Source organism: Lygodium microphyllum, chromosome 10 (assembly GCF_053477565.2).
Source record: "Lygodium microphyllum isolate KBCC chromosome 10, Lygodium_microphyllum_v1.1.10, whole genome shotgun sequence".
Lineage (NCBI taxonomy): Eukaryota > Viridiplantae > Streptophyta > Polypodiopsida > Schizaeales > Lygodiaceae > Lygodium > Lygodium microphyllum.
The window spans coordinates 25,601,345-25,618,858 of NC_141144.1; positions in this window are offsets into that span (position 1 = coordinate 25,601,345).

Consider the following 17,514-nt stretch of genomic DNA (forward strand, 5'->3'; position numbering starts at 1 on the left):
GCATAGCTTTATCGCTTTCTTTGAAGCGTAACTTCTACATTATCACTCAAGTCCTTGCATATCTGCTTTGTGGGCTGAACCTCACCCCCAATCTCGTCTTCTATGATTGAATCCCTCCTTATAGTGATAAATTTGACATTTCCTACATGCCAACATTCTTCTTCTATTGGGTTTAGTGTGCTCCCAGTGTGCAACATCCACTATTTTCATCCTCATCTTCAATGATAAATTTAAATGAACAATAAATAAGCCCATCCTATATTATCTCTTGTTGTATTGCACCATGTGTGGAATTAGCTACAACTCAAGCATACCCCAAAAGCACGTTCTCACTAGATTTTTGCTCAAAAACATTCATGCAAGTCTTTGAAGCCATGAGTTGTTGGCCGCCTTGTATCTAGGTACATGATAGAAAAAGAGATGATATTAGTCAATAGCTTCTTAGGGGTAGGAAACATGCATTCACATCAAGGAAAAAATTCACAAATGATTGTATTATACAAGAGTACGTGCATAACAAGTAATTGTACCACATATAACACATATATGATTTGTGGTTCCACTACTTGGGACAAGCACTACTTCTTGCTCGCTGTATGATGGAACCTCAAATGGGCTGGCACTGGCTATGGCACTAGCCAGACCTCATGCTCATAATAGACAAACCCACCCACACGGCCTCCTGGGCCAGGAGCATCTATCTGCTGCTAAAGGACGAACTATCCTAAAGCCTAATCTATGCGTAGTTTTGTAGTCCAACGTTTCCCTTTCTATAAAATCCACAGAGGGAGAACCCATACACATTGGCAATAAATGCCACGATAATCACATACATGGGAGGAAACCTCTTGGTGGAATAACCGCGGCCTCACTACAGCTCTCCTACATCGCAGGGATTAGCCCCTTGATGCGCTTCTCAACATATAGAACAAATGAAAAAACTCCACTCTTTCATTTTGAAAGTATTCCAGGAGATACCATGTGTCCTTACCAAATGATCCCCTAAGAAATAAACGTCTATCCTACAGCTTAGGTTGCCTTTTCACACTCAAGCATGGGTCATCATCATCGAAAACATGTGCTATGCATCCAATCCTTTGTATTCTGATACCATGGTTGACATGCATATGCAAAAGTGGATGATCCTAAAGTGCTCAAACATAATTTTCAATCAGAAACGTGTGGTGCACAACCAGGCTTTCCAATGCTCATTCACTAACTCATTGCGACGATGTAAAGATAGCATCGAGACAACACCCGTGCTGCTATCCTCTTAATTAAAATGCAACAAACTCTATGTCATGATATGCATCAGCAAATCAGCAATAATCAGCACGCAAATCGCACCATTCAAATACCCCAACCCCCTACGTTTAGGTATTGCTTTCGTTGCATAGGTGTAGAGGTTCATTTTGTCATGTTTTAATGTATGAAAAGCGGTAAATCACAAACTTTGACAAAGAGGTAGGGCAAACTAAGCCTAAACCTCATGCTTTGCCACTACCATACATCCACAAATAATCATTATATTTTTTCTTATTTTTGTGAAGCGTATTTCTAAATTTTCCCTTATTTTTTTTATTTTCTTGATTTATTTGTCAATAAAATATGCCATTTTCTGATTTTTCTTGTTTCAATCACTTCAGCATATTGACATTCAATTTATCTTCCATTTTTTCCCCATAGGAATACATTTCACCCACCCGAAACGACAAAACTATCATTTTACCACTTAAAAATCGCATTTCGGGTTTTACGGGAATTAAATAGCGCATGTAAATCATTGCAAAATCAAATTTTTTGATAAAAAGCAATTAATCATGATGCAACCAGCACTCAAACAGATTTTTATCCAATAAGAACATCATTACCATCATAAAATACCCAAAACCCTTCATTTTCTTCATAAAAATGGTTATACCGTGTTTTTACGAAACCCGAGACGCATTAAATGACTGTGTGACCAGCGGACGGAGCCTCCATTGCTCTCAATCCAATGCTGCACATCAATCTTCAGCATCTCCATCAATCTCCATCACCGTTTCCTTCAATTTCCCTCTCGATTCCTCCTTCAAGATAGTGCACATGAACAACCCATAGAGAGGAGAGAGAGGGAGGAGAGAGAAAGACTAGATTCTGATCCCTTCATTCAGTCAGCCATATCTTGCGCGAAGACTAGCAATATGATCAGGGAAGGAGCATTTGTTGGGCAATGTCTGTTCTATGGGGTGCTTGCTGCCCCAAAATCGATTTGGGGGGGGGGGGGGGTCCGATTTTTGCGCGCGCTATCAATAGGCGTCGCCATATCCACCGCCCCATGTGAAAAAGATTGGAGGGGGGGTTAAGGTCTCAAAGGGAACCCCCTTTAATCTCTCAATGTCCACCTTTTCAAATTTGGCCAATTTTTGGCCTCTTCCGCGTTCGAGCTCCGATTCGACCTCTGAAAAAATCTTGTTGTCCGTCTCGGCATCCCGCACTGATTGGCAGTTCCCGGCATCCCGCATGGCAGTCGGAAAAATTATCAAAAATCCACAAATGTCGCTCTGGCGCCTTTTAAAAGCCGTCTTTCACTTGGTGCTTAAAATCGTTGTCGTGCTGCTGCGCATCCGAGTCATATACACCATTTCTTTTGTTGTGCATTTGTGTTATTTTCTGCGTGTGATTAATTGTGTGTGTGATGCATTATGATAATCCGCATCCAATGCATATATTCCGTTAGTGCATGTATAGGATTTTGTTTGGATGCATGATGTGTGTGTGTTAGAAAAATATGAAAAACTGATGCTAAAGGACATTATCAAGCTGATAATTTCAATGATGATCTCTAAGAAAAGTGCAGGGAATTATGGAATCAAAGGAAGGTTTGTGGAAGCGATCATCTAAGTTCAAAAGTTCCCATGACATAGAGTTGAAGGAAGTCTCTCAAAAGTTGCTGAAGCGAGCACAGCGCTAGTGAAGTACCGAGGGAGTACTTTGCCATCCAATCTTCAAGGCCGAAGTCGAAGTTTATGTGCAGATTACTCATTGTAAAGCAGACTGACAAAGGGGCAATGCATGACTTCAAAGATAAACCTCAAAGTCTAAGTATACGTTTGTAGAAGGGATGGTTATGGTGAAGCAATCGGAGCGAGTAATGGCTTCGTAGGCACAGGACTGGTTATGGCTACTGTGGGACAGCTTAAAGTGTTGTAATTATTGGTCTCTGTTTCGGATTTCATGGTTTGGGTCTCATGTGTATATGCAGTCAGTCACACATTCGAGAGATGGATGCACTTCACTATTTGTGTTTTACTCATTCATAAGAGGGGAAAACTAATTTGGGAGTTTTGAACCGCTTTTGGAGGGAAAAAGCAAGAGAAAAGCAGGCTGTTTTGGGCAACGACGGATGACAAGGCTCGGAGGAGACAGAGAGAGATCTTCAGTGACAATTGAAAGATGCTACGACAACTGCTGTAAAAGACGGCAGCCGAATATGTAATGGGAGGAGATGCTGAAGACATAAGAACAGCTGGAGTTTTCTTCCTGAGGACTAGCTACAACTTGTCTTTGCATGGGACTGTCTGCTGCGATGTCCTAACAGCGACAGAGAGGAGAAGAGGAGGATAACAAAGTTCAATTGAAGCTCGAAGTGGGCGGAAGAGAAGGAAAATGAGGCTGAAGGTGACAACGCAGCTGCAACTACAAAGAAGAAGACTGAGAAAGGCGTCGCTATAGAGGTTGCTTGTGTTAAAGTCTTCTTCAGCATCACGATCTTGTGATCATCCTGGTGCTTGTGAATTTTTGTGATAAAAGAAACGTCAGCACTCGCACTGCTGTAAAGCTTTATCTACCTTAAGGATTCGGCATAATTCTGTTTCGGACAGCCCAGAACACTGCTCAGCAACCTCTTCTTCAATTCCAGAAGCCGATCGGTGATGCAAACAATGGCTTAACAGAGACTCTCATGCAAAAATTTGGCTGGTCAAGCTCTCCGTGTTAAATAAATGAAGATGAAGAGAAGGTCGACACAGTTTTTCGTCCATGGCTCTGCTGTTGCGTCTGCGTCATCTCTCTGCACAGGCCCGGCATTCACATGATCTGATCTTAGATCCTTCAGGCTGGAATATCGTGAGGCTTGATTGATGAACCACAGCACCTAGCCATTCAAAGCCTGGCTCTGTTTGATTTTGTTTGCTTCTGACATGGTAGCACAGCAAGAAAGCATGTTGGCATAAGGCAGCTTTTCAATGTGGCTGCCATCGTTCTGTGATGAAATATGATCTCTCTCTTAGACATGCTTGAAGCATCTGCATTGCAATGCAGTTTGATGCTTTTGACGGTGCTTTAAGCTCCACAATAGCTTCGCAGAACAGTCTGCCACCTGTGCTGCTAAGTTTTGAGAAGAATAAGCACGAGATATACGCGGGGTTGAAGATGAAGGCCCAAAGATTTCATATCAATAGCTGAAGAATTGGATCAATAATCGAAAGACATGGACCCTAGAAGAAAATAGTCATGCTATTGGAACTTATACAGTTCAAAGTATCACCTTTGAAGTAGCATGTGAAGAACTCTAGCCGAAGAACAGTAGATGGCTGTAATGGAGACTGCACTCCAGACTGAACCAGAAATGCAAAAATATTTAAACCTTATTATGCAATGGACAGACAAGCTCAAAACTATGAGAACACCAGAATCCATACACTATGATGAAGTTTGCATGCTTTGAGAAATGGTTGAGCTGCTATATAAGAATGTTGTGCCTATTCCTAAAGAAGAGTGCTCAAAACCTACACAGCTTGCAGTTAGCTTTGCTGGTGGCTACATTACAGGAGTTTTCTGTGCCATTGTCTCACATCCAGCTGTCAATCTTGTGTCTTTCCTAAACAACTCTAAGGATGAACAGCCTGTTGTAACTGCTTTTCATGTACGAAAGAGGTGATCAATGCAATATATGTTGAAATGAAGAACAGGGTGTGTGGCTGAACTGGAATGTCTAAATCCTCCACATATACATGCTATATGACATTCATGCACTGTTTCTAGAAGAATAAATCGTGCTGGCAAACAGAAAATGGCTATTCTTATGCTTATACAATTTCAGATGTGGACACTTGATACTCTAGAACACTGCAGATTCCAATACTTAGATTCTTTTAGCTCTCTTGATCTTCTGAAATCTTCTGCTGATCAGGCAATTGTCAAGTTACAAAATGTATATGCTGATGTGATCCATATTTGATAGAAACCTCTGAGAACATCAGAAATCAGATGTGTTGTACAACAAATGATTCTCTGCTCTAAGGGACATGTTTGACTGGATTACTAGATAATGTTCATTCTTCTGATCAATGTAACTGTCACCAGAATTTTCTGATCATAAATTTCTTGTAACACTCTTGACAAGAAATATAGTGAAATTTGGCATCAAATATTTGAATTCTTCTTGTTAGCCTCTTCCCTTGCTGTATCTTGAACTCCATGTTCTGCAGCCCTTGCGTGAACTCTACGACATTTCCGGTGAACCCGACGTGAAAGTGCTGCGTCACTTTTCAGCAAGATAGGAGACTCGCAAGAAGAGATGTCAGATGATAATGTCATGAAGAACCTGTTTCAGTCATTTACCATTTATATGCAGCAGCAAGCTCACGCGAAACGTGAGAGTGATGCTATGGATGCCTTGAAAGCTGTCCAACAAGAGATGAAGCAGTTTAATGGCCAGCAAGTGTCAACTTACCTGCATTTGTATGAAGAAAAGATGAAGTTTTTTGGGGTTTCTCAAGATGTTTGGAGCCGCTATTTCTTGCGGATCGTGGTGCGCGCTCTTGAAGTCCGAATTTCAGAAATTCAAGAAACACATGCAGGTTGTGCAGAGTTTAAGAAGGCATTAAAAGATGAATATTTCCTGGAGGATACAGGTCTTATGAATCGCAGGAATTTCTTAGCATGGGTTTCTATGCCTAATAAGGGACTTTCAGTTACCGCTCTTCTACGAGAGTTTGAGAGCCGCTATGATTAGTTGGATGGGACTAAGCAACAAGCTTTGGAGATGCAGAAAGTGGAGTTATTTTTACAAGCTGCTGATGCTGATTTACAGGAAAAGTTGGATGATCTTTTGGAAGATTAAGCTACTGATTCAGGTTTAAAGACCGAGTGGAGACATGTCATTGATGCTGTGAATGCTCTTGTTAAGAAGCACCGCAGAAGAGTACGATTGCATCGTAATACATGATCAATTTCTGAAAAATCCTTGGAGACTTCTTCTTCTACCCCTGCTGCAACTTCTTTGCCTAAGCCTACTCCTCCTGCTGTGAATCCATCAGTTCCTGCTGCTCCGGTGCCCTTATTTGTAGATGATGTTATTAAAGACTTGGCAGATTTGACGATTGAAGCAGTCAAAGCTGAAGTTGGTAAGTTAAAGGAGCAACTTATGTCAGTACCTGCTGTAGCACCTGCTCCAGCGACTGCTTTTCTAGCTGGTCAAAGAAAAGGGAGACGATGTATTTGGTGCAATAGTACAGAGCACCAACATTGCAGAGATTGTGATGCTTTTCAGGAAGCGTGTAAGAAGAATGTAGTGTTCTGGGGACAAGATGGGAAGATATGGCTGACAGAGACTAGCGCTCCTCTTGACACGAACTTCGGTAAGGGAGATCAGCTTATGTGAGTGTTAGAGGAGATGCTTCAGCTTATGGAGTCCAGCTTGAGCAGAAATCTGATGGAGACTCTGCTTTATGGTCCTCTGCCTTGGAGATAGCGAGAAGAGGGAAAGTTCAGGCATCTACTATGACTTGTGTGGGCTCCAGCATCTGAGGAGAAACAGGATGGGATTCTCCTGTTGACAGGTATTCTATTTTTGCTTATATGGCTAAAACACAGGGTTTAGATGCCATGGTTGAGGAAAAGAGAAGAAGAGATGAGGAGGGTCCTTGCACCTCCAAAAAGACTAGAGGGGGTGACTTTGTTTCACCACCTGTTACAGCTCCACCTATGTCAAGTTCTCCAGCTCAAACCTATGGGAGACAAGGAGATGAAAGAAAAGAGGCAACCAAGAAAGGAGCCAGGATTCAAGCTTTTGTCAGACCTTGATATGCAGATGGATATGAGCAAGATTTTTCATGAAAGAATTTTGAATAGTGAAGTCACTTTTACTGTTGGAGAAGCTCTTGGGATTGCTAGAAGAGAAATACAGGATCAGATGCAGGATCTTTTGCGGAGGAAACGACATGCGATGGAAGGACCTGCTTTACAGGGATTGTGGCATGGAGCTCTTGGGGAAGAGCATGATGATGCAGTGAAGGTTGAGAATGCTTCTGTTAATCCTCAATTGGAGAAAAGAGTTCAGCCTATGCAGTATGAAGATGAGGATACCCCTATTCTCATTCCTCGCAGCCATTTTTTACGAAGTCATTGGGCTAGAGCAACCACTGAGACGGTGATAAGGATTGGAGAGAAACAAATTCCTTTGGTCGCTTTAGTCGATCATGGTTTTGAGATTAATCTTATTGCTCGAGGTGTTTATGAGAGTGGCAAGTGGCCTATGGATGTAGAGCATGGGTGGCGCATGAGAGCCGCCAATAATACTTTTGGTGATATGTATGCTGCTTGTCCGAGTATCAGAATTTCTATTGGTAATGTTGAAGAGGATTATCATTGCTTTGTTCAGGATTCTTGCTCTTATCCGATTATTCTTGGACAGCCTTTCATTACAGAAGCAAGAATGGAAACAAAAGTGATGGATGACGGGTCAGCTTATGCACGGATACGCAGTAAAGATGGTATGCGAGCTATTCAGTTTATGACTGTTGGGGTAAATCATCCGAGAAACAGGGACTCCTTGCGTGAGGCACCACTACCTACGAAGGAGTTGGATTTTCATTAGGTACCGCTATCTTGCGAGACGCTAGTGGTACGGAGAGGAGAAAAGAGGAGATCTCGCCTCCTGGCAGCCAATCTTTCTCCAATAATTTTGTAGGTTTTTCTTCAGATAGTTCAGTGAGTTATCAAAAAATTTCAGATTTTCCTAGAGCTGCCAGGCAGTACATTGGTTGTAAGGAGAAAGAATTGAAGAATGCAGGTATTTTGCAAGTAGAAGAGCATGTAGATGGATTTTATGAAGGGATGTCTTATGCAGATACATTGTTTGAGATGGGAGTGATGCTGAAAACTGATGTATGTAAGGGTTCAAAGATCATACCTGTGCAAACCTTGGATATGTTTCAGGAAATTTCTGGTTTTATGCTAAAAACAGAGTTAGAGGCTGAGAAAACTCAGCAAACTGAATTTATGGCTGATCTTGATCAGCTAACAGAGCTGCAGAGGGCTGAATTCATTCAGCCAATAGAGTTGAATGCAGAAAAATTTCTGCATACAGAGTTTCAAGATGCACCTATGCAGTCCATAGAGCCGAGGGCTGAATCCATTCAGCCAACAGAGTTGAATGTAGAAAAATTTCTGCATACAGAGTTTCAGGCTGCACCCATGCAGTCCATAGAGCGAAAGGCTGAAATTTTTCAGCCAACAGAGTTGAAAGTTGCTGAAAATTTGTAGAAATTGCAGCAAAGAAAAGAGTGCTTGAATGATGCCAAGATTGACACAAAATATAAAACAGTTGATAAGAAGGTTAAGCCGATTGCAAGGCCACTTCCTCCTGATAGTGATGAGTAGATTGAAAAAGCTATGAGGTAGCCTATGTTGAGAGATCCTACAAATATTGGACATAAATTTACAGCTGAAACTCTTGCAGAATTAAAGATTGGAAATGATGATTTCTTGCTTCCAGTGAAAAAAGAATGTTTTAGAGAGATGCTTGGACGTCATGGTAAGGCATTCACTTTCTTTCCACATGAAATTGGCTGCATTAGTCCCGAATTGGTTGCACCTATGGTCATCTTCACTGTTCCTCATGTACCATGGAATATACGTCCTATACTTGTGCCTAAAGCACACTTGCCAAAGCTGATAGAGTTGCTGAATGAGAAGATTAAGATGGGAATTTTGGAACCCTCTTCTACACCCTATTCTAATAGGTGGTTTACTGTACCAAAGAAGAATGGTACTTTGAGATTTATTCAGGATATGCAGCCCGTGAACAAAGTGACAATTAGGAATGTGGGAACAGGTCCAGTTGTGGATGAATTTGCTGAGGCTTTTGCGGGATGAGCCATCTATTCTCTAGGTGACTTGTATTCAGGTTATGATCAGTTTCAGCTTGCCTTGGAAAGATATTACTACTATGCGGACACCTATTGGTCTTGTGAGGATGTGTACCTTGCCTCAAGGTGCCAAAACTCAGTTGCTCATATGATGAATGCTATGCATAGAGTTCTACGAGACTATATTCCGCAATATACAATGCCTTTTCTAGATGATGTGCCTATTAAGGGTTGTGCAGAAGAAGAAAAGAATGAAAGTCTTGATTTGCATGGATGTAGACAGTTTGTGGCTGACCACTTGGTTGCTTGTGAGCAAATATTGACACGATTAGAGGAGGTAAATTTGACACTTTCAGGGCTGAAATCTGTCTTTGGTGTTAATGAAGTCATCATAGTTGGGCATATGGTTGGATATTATGGCAGGAAGCCTTCACCTGCAAAGGTGGATGCCATAAACAGGATTGTAGAGTATTTCTCGACTACTTCAGAGGTGCAGAGATTTGTGGGATCTTGTGTATTTTACATGATTTGGATTCCTCATTTTGGTCATATAGCAGATGTTCTCTATCAGCTGCTTCGAAAGGGGCAGAAATTTCATTGGGATGAGAAGCATTCAAAAGCCATGCGTAAACTCAAGAAACTGTTGCAGTCATCTCCTACTCTTCGCAAGGCGGATTATCAGTGTGGACGGCCGATCATGTTGACAGTTGATACTAGCCCTATTGGCATAGGTTGGGCAGTGGGACACGATGATGCTGATGGAAATAGATATGCAATCCGCTTTGGAGCTAAAGTTCTTAATGAGCGACAGAGGAGGTATCCGCAGATTAAAAGAGAGTTGTGGGGAGTAGTCACTGCACTGAAGTGTGACAAATGGTATTTTATTGGAGCTTCAATTGTTGTGGAAACAGATTGTTTGCCTTTGCTTGGTATGATTACTAGTTGCTCGACTCTAGATATAGCGATGCTTCGGTGGATTGCCTATATCAAATCATTGAATCCAGAATTTCGACACATAGCAGGGAAAGATAATCCAGTTGCTGACATGCTATCTAGAGCGAGATATGAGGATGAGGAGTCAATGCTTGCAGAAGATGATGAGACAGAGTTTGCTGCTTCTGTCCTTGTTCATGATTGTTATGTATCTACTATTGAAGCCTTTATTGAAGAACTTTATGTTGACGAGTGGCTGCAAATTGGACAGTATCTAAGTTCATTGACTCGAAGAGCTGATTGGACAGATGATGAATTCAAGAAAATCAGAAGGAAGGCTTATGGGTATTTCTTGAAAGATGGTTTTCTTTGGAAGCATCCAAAAAAGAGAGGAGGCTTGCCCTTGAGAGTAGTTTGTGATGTAGCAATGCAGATACAGATTATGCGAGAGTTTCATGAGAGCTCATGGGCTGGACATAGAGGTGTGTGGGCTACCTATGAGAAAATCAAAGAAAGATACTGGTGGAAAGGGATGTATAAAGATGTTTCTCACTTTGTGGAGACTTGCAGGGACTGCTAGCTTTACTCTTTAGTGCGACATCGTGATGAGTTGCATCCGACTTATCCACTATGTATGCATTATAAGTGGGTGGTAGACTTGGTTACTTTGCCAATGGGACTTTGGCAGATGAGATATCTTGTCTTGGCTAGGGAAGATCTTACAAACTATGTTGAAGGCAGATCTTTGCGGACAAAGACCACCACTACAGTAAGTAAATTCTTGTTGGAAGAAATATTTTGCAGGTATGGATGTATAGGCAAGACTACAGCTGATCGTGGAGAGATAGATGCAGATGAAGCTAGAGAATTTTTCTCACGGCTTGGGATTAAATTGGCTCTTACTACTGCCTATAATCCAGAGGGAAATGGCAAGAGTGAAAGAGGACATCCGCCGATAGTTAAAGCATTGGCAAAAGCTTGTAGAGGTCGGATTGGGGATTGGCCGAGATTACTACCTTTTGCGTTGTGGGCTGATCGCTCTACACATAGTGTGACTACTGGATACATGCCTGCAGAATTGATGAATGGGCAAAAACCTGTCATGCCTACAGAAATTTGTGCTCTCACTTGGAGTGTTTTTCCATGGCATGAGAATTTATCAAGGGAAGAGCTTCTAGCTCTTCGGATTCATCAACTAGAGAGAAGGACAGAAGATGTGCAGCTAGCAGTTGACCGTTTGAAAGCAACCCGACTCAGAAACAAGGATAGGTTTGATTTAAGGTAATCGCTTGAGGCCTAAAGCCATAAAAGAAGGAGATTGGGTTCTAGTCTACGACAGTAGTCTAGAGAATCAGCATAGTAGCATGAGAAAAATGGTTCAAAGATGGTTTGGACCGTATGAGGTGAGACAGGTTTTTGACAATGGTACCTATGAGTTGGCTGAATTAGATGGAACAGTATTGAGGGTGCCCATTGCTGGAAAACGAGTCAAGATTTTCAAGAGAAGAGAAGATGAAGAATATGCACTTGAAGCGTTGACAGAAGAAGAGCAGGTAGAAGAAAGACAAGCAGAAGAAGCAGAGTATATGAATGATGAAGCTGATGGAGAAACAGGTCTACTAGAAACAGAAGACGGACTCGACCTGTTTGTGGATTTGAATGATCCTGGATAGTTGGCACATCCGGAGGATGCGCAGGTTTAGAGGGGGTGGATGTCGTGCTGTTGCGCATCCGAGTCGTATACACCTCCATTTCTTTTGTTGTGCATTTGTGTTATTTTCTGCGTGTGATTCATTGTGTGTGTGATGCATTATGATAATCCACATCCAATATATATATTCCGTTAGTGTATGTATATGATTTTGTTTGGATGCATGATGTGTGTGTGTTAGAAAAATATGAAAAACTGATGCTAAAGGACATTATCAAGCTGATAATTTCAATGATGATCTCTAAGAAAAGTGCAGGGAATTATGGAATCAAAGGAAGGTTTGTGGAAGCGATCATCTAAGTTCAAAAGTTCCCATGACATAGAGTTGAAGGAAGTCTCTCAAAAGTTGCTGAAGCGAGCACAACGCTAGTGAAGCACCGAGGGAGTACTTTGCCATCCAATCTTCAAGGCCGAAGTTGAAGTTTATGCGCAGATTACTCATTGTAAAGCAGACTGACAAAGGGGCAATGCATGACTTCAAAGATAAACCTCAAAGTCTAAGTATACGTTTGTAGAAGGGATGGTTATGGTGAAGCAATCGGAGCGAGTAATGGCTTCATAGGCACAGGACTGGGTTATGGCTACTGTGGGACAGCTTAAAGTGTTGTAATTATTGGTCTCTGTTTTGGATTTCATGGTTTGGGTCTCATGTGTATATGTAGTCACACATTCGAGAGATGGATGCACTTCATTATTTGTGTTTTACTCATTCATAAGAGGGGAAAACTAATTTGGGAGTTTTGAACCGCTTTTGGAGGGAAAAAGCAAGAGAAAAGCAGGTTGTTTTGGGCAACAACGGACGACAAGGCTCGGAGGAGACAGAGAGAGATCTTCAGCGACAATCGAAAGATGCTACGACAACTGCTGTAAAAGACGGCAGCCGAATATGTAATGGGAGGAGATGCTGAAGACATAAGAACAGCTGGAGTTTTCTTCCTGAGGACTAGCTACAACTTGTCTCCGCATGGGACTGTCTGCTGCGACGTCCTAATAGCGACAGAGAGGAGAAGAGGAGGATAACAAAGTTCAATAGAAGCTCGAAGTGGGCAGAAGAGAAGGAAAATGAGGCTGAAGGTGACAACGTAGCTGCAACTACAAAGAAGAAGACTGAGAAAGGCGTCACTATAGAGGTTGCTTGTGTTAAAGTCTTCTTCAGCATCATGATCTTGTGATCATCCTGGTGCTTGTGCTAAATCGACAGCGAGGAGACTGGAGTTGAAAATTTTGTGATAAAAGAAACGTCAGCACTCGCACTACTGTAAAGCTTTATCTACCTTAAGGATTCGGCATAATTTTGTTTCGGACAGCCCAGAACACTGCTCAACAACCTCTTCTTCAATTCCAGAAGCTGATCGGTGATGCAAACAATGGCTTAACAGAGAGTCTCATGCAAAAATTTGGCTGGTCAAGCTCTCCATGTTAAAGAAATGAAGACGAAGAGAAGGTCGACATAGTTTTTCGTCCATGGCTCCGCTGTTGCGTCTGCGTCATCTCTCTGCACAGGCCCGTCATTCACATGATGTGATCTTAGATCCTTTGGGCTGGAATATCGTGAGGCTTGATTGACGAACCATAGCGCCTAGCCATTCAAAGCCTGGCTCTGTTTGATTTTGTTTGCTTCTGACATGGTAGCACAGCAAGAAAGCACATTGGCATAAGGCAGCTTTTCAATGTGGCTGCCATCGCTCTGTGATGAAATATGATCTCTCTCTTAGACATGCTTGAAGCATCCGCATTGCAATGCAGTTTGATGCTTTTGACGGTGCTTTAAGCTCCACAATAGCTTCGCAGAACAGTCTGCCACCTGTGCTGCTAAGTTTTGAGAAGAATAAGCACGAGATATACGCGGGGTTGAAGATGAAGGCCCAGAGATTTCATATCAACAGCTGAAGAATTGGATCAATAACCGAAAGACATGGACCCTGGAAAAAAATAGTCAGGCTATTGGAACTTATACAGTTCAAAGTATCACCTTTGAAGTAGCATGTGAAGAACTCCAGCTGAAGAACAACAGATGGCTGTAATGGAGACTGCACTCCAGACTGAACCAGAAATGCAAAAATATTTAAATCTTATTATGCAATGGACAGATAAGCTCAAAACTATGAGGACACCAGAATCCATACACTATGATGAAGTTTGCATGCTTTGAGAAATGGTTGAGCTGCTATATAAGAATGTTGTGCCTATTCCTAAAGAAGAGTGCTCAAAACCTACACAGCTTGCAGTTAGCTTTGCTGGTGGCTACATTACAGGAGTTTTTTGTGCCATTGTCTCACATCCAGCTATCAATCTTGTGTCTTTCCTAAACAACTCTAAGGATGAACAGCCTGTTGTAACTGCTTTTCACGTACGAAAGAGGTGATCAATGCAATATATGTTGAAATGAAGAACAGGGTGTGTGGCTGAACTGGAATGTCTGAATCCTCCGCATATACATGCTATATGACATTCATGCACTGTTTCTAGAAGAATAAATCGTGCTGGCAAACAGAAAATGGCTATTCTTATGCTTATACAATTTCAGATGTGGACACTTGATACTCTAGAACACTGCAGATTCCAGTACTTAGATTCTTTCAGCTCTCTTGATCTTCTGAAATCTTCTGTTGATCAGGCAATTATCAAGTTACAAAATGTTTATGCTGATGTGATCCATATTTGATAGAAACCTCTGAGAACATCAGAAATCAGATGTGTTGTACAACAAATGATTCTCTGCTCTAAGGGACATGTTTGACTGGATTACTAGATAATGTTCATTCTTCTGATCAATGTAACTGTCACCAGAATTTTCTGATCATAAATTTCTTGTAACACTCTTGACAAGAAATATAGTGAAATTTGGCATCAAATATTTGAATTCTTCTTGTTAGCCTCTTCCCTTGCTGTATCTTGAACTCCGTGTTCTATAGCCCTTGCATGAACTCTACGACATCGTCCTAGCTATAGCCGCCGCCTTCGATGTCGAGTATTTTTCCCCTAAATTCCAGATTTTTTGGCAAGTTTTATGCACATGCTGGGCTCAAAACTTCGCTCTTACTGTAACAAATGTACTTTACTTTTTTATTTTGCATTAACGATAGACATCCAAGGATAAATTCATAGGTTATCTAGAAACAAGATATAATTCACCATTTTAAAGCTATGTCAAAATGATACATGCCTCTATGAAAAACATTCCATTTTTCAGCAGAAAAAGAACAATAGAAAAGAGATGCCCTAAGATAGTGTGAAGTGAAGTCAATAACCAGTGATGTATCATGATTTACATGGTGCCACAAATTATTCATGTGGAAGTTGGCTCCATTTCCTCAAAGGGGTGCATGGCCAACTCCCCGTTCATGCCAAGATGCTTGCAAACAAGCTCGTTGATCTCTTCAAAGGAAACCCTGCTTGTTAGATCTGTATTCATAAATTTTTCTTCAAAAATTTGAGACAAGTGTCTTATCATTTGAAAGGAGGGAGTGTTAGCTTTTGCTAAGTCAAAGTAGTCTAAGGCATCCTCATAGAATTGACAAATCTCCCCTAGCACCCATCCCAATGCATAAACATCTGACATGGGTGTATAACAGCCCTTCAATGCTATATCTTCTAACTCAAGGGCTAGCCGTTTGCTTCGTGCATGATATACTTTGTAGTGATTCAATTTTCTTGCATATGTCTCATCATCATTGTGACACTCTCTAAGTGGCTTTGCAAATGCCCTTCCTTGCTCTGAGAAATCCAAAGTCCTGCCCCAGTCTATTATTCCCACACAACACACTTCACCAACAAAATCCAAAACAATATTTCTTGGATGTAAATCTGTGTGTATCCACCTCCCTTTGTGTAACTGACACATTCCCAAAATTAAAGCATGCATAACATACAAGACACATTTGCAAAATATAGTGATTCATCGTATTTGATCACTTGCTAATTGACTATCTTCATCACGTATTCTCTTGCCCTTGCATGGATGAAAAAATCTTGTGAATCATCCATGCGATGAAGGGAGTTGGGTCATGAAGTCCCCAAGGCTATCTCCATTAAAGTACAGTGTAATTGTCCATAAGGGCTATTCAGTAGTGGCTACAATGACATGCACCAGTACTTGGTGTCTAATCTACATTATGATCTCCTTGCGTTGCTTTGTTTGCCTTCTATAATTCTTCCCTTTATAACACTTTCCAGCATAGATTCTATTGGGATCAAACCCAACTACACCTATAATTTTCACTTTGAATATTGTACCATATGTACCTCTTTCCAATTCTTCTCCTTGGACTATCTCATTTTCACTCAGATATGTCGTTGTATATACATTGGGCATATGAGCACAAAGACTATGGAGATCTTGTGCTTTAGATCCTATCTTTGGAGTGGATGCGAGACTTTGCACGTACGCATAGCGCATCTTTTTCTGCCAAGAAATTGCATGATTAACACTTCTATTAGATTTTCTTTCGACAACTTGTACTTCAGCATAAAATCAATCCCATTTGTGTACTTTCTCATCATTAAACTCTTCCCTAAAACTAGATTTGCTCTTGTTCCAAGTTTCCATAAGGTTTCCAATCATGCTAGAAATCCATCTAGTCATGGTTATATCTAAGTCTATCTTTCCCAACAAGTGTCCAAGGCCTTCATTTTCTGTGTGTTTTTTAGTTCTAGAAATCACCTTGCACCTCAACACATCCCTTTTTCCAAGGTTCCAACAAACCTCCCTCATCTCATCATCGTCCTTAGCTAAAATGGCACTAAATAGATCGTATTTACATATTTCAACAAGTAGCTTCCTATATAATTTACATAGATTTTCTTGTTGCATTGCTTTCGCAATGGTACATACACCTGCTAAGTTTAGTAGGTACATATAAGATAACTAGAGCCTCTCTCTCTCTCTCTCTCTCTCTCTCTCTCTCTCTCTCTCATGAGAAAGCAACAATTTGCTTAGGCTAGGTGCATGACTACACTAATCATGGTGCTCTTTAGTGCCAAGCCACAAGAAAACCTGACCCAAACACATGCACAGTGCTGGCATGAGGAAAGCCTTGTGTCTTTGTGTGCCAAGCAAGGCCTGGGACATCGATACAAAGAAAAAAGTGCAAGCCTCAAATTGTTTAGGTCAGGTTAATGACTACACTAATCATGGTGCCCTGTTGGTGCCAAGCCACGAGGATATGGGACCCAAACACCATGCGTAGTGCTGGCATAAGGGAAGCCTTATATCTTTGTGTGCCAAGCGAGGCCTGGGACACTGATACAAAGAAAAAAGTAAAAGCCTCAAATTGTTTAGGCTAGGTGCATGACTACACTAATCATGGTGCCCCTTTGGTGCCAAGCCACGAGGACGTGGAACCCGGACACCATGCGCAGTGCCTAGGAATAAAGAAAACATTGTATCTTTGTGTGCCAAGCAAGGCCTAGGAAACTGACACAAAGCAAAAAATCCAAGCCTCAAATTGTTTAGGTTAGGTGAATGACTACACTAATCATGGTGCCCCTTTGGTGCCAAGCCATGAGGGCATGGGACCCAAACACCATGCACATTGCAGGCATAAGGAAAGATGTGTGTCTTTCTGTGCCAAGATAGGATAGTAACTCAAAGAGGAAAGTGCAAAGCCTCAAATTGTTTAGGTCACACGTAAGAGAAAACCACACACATTTACATTTTTATTCAATTGCTAGATTGAGCTCGCCAATGTAATGCTTGTTGTTGAAATGCTTGCCGATGTAATGCTTTTAAAATGT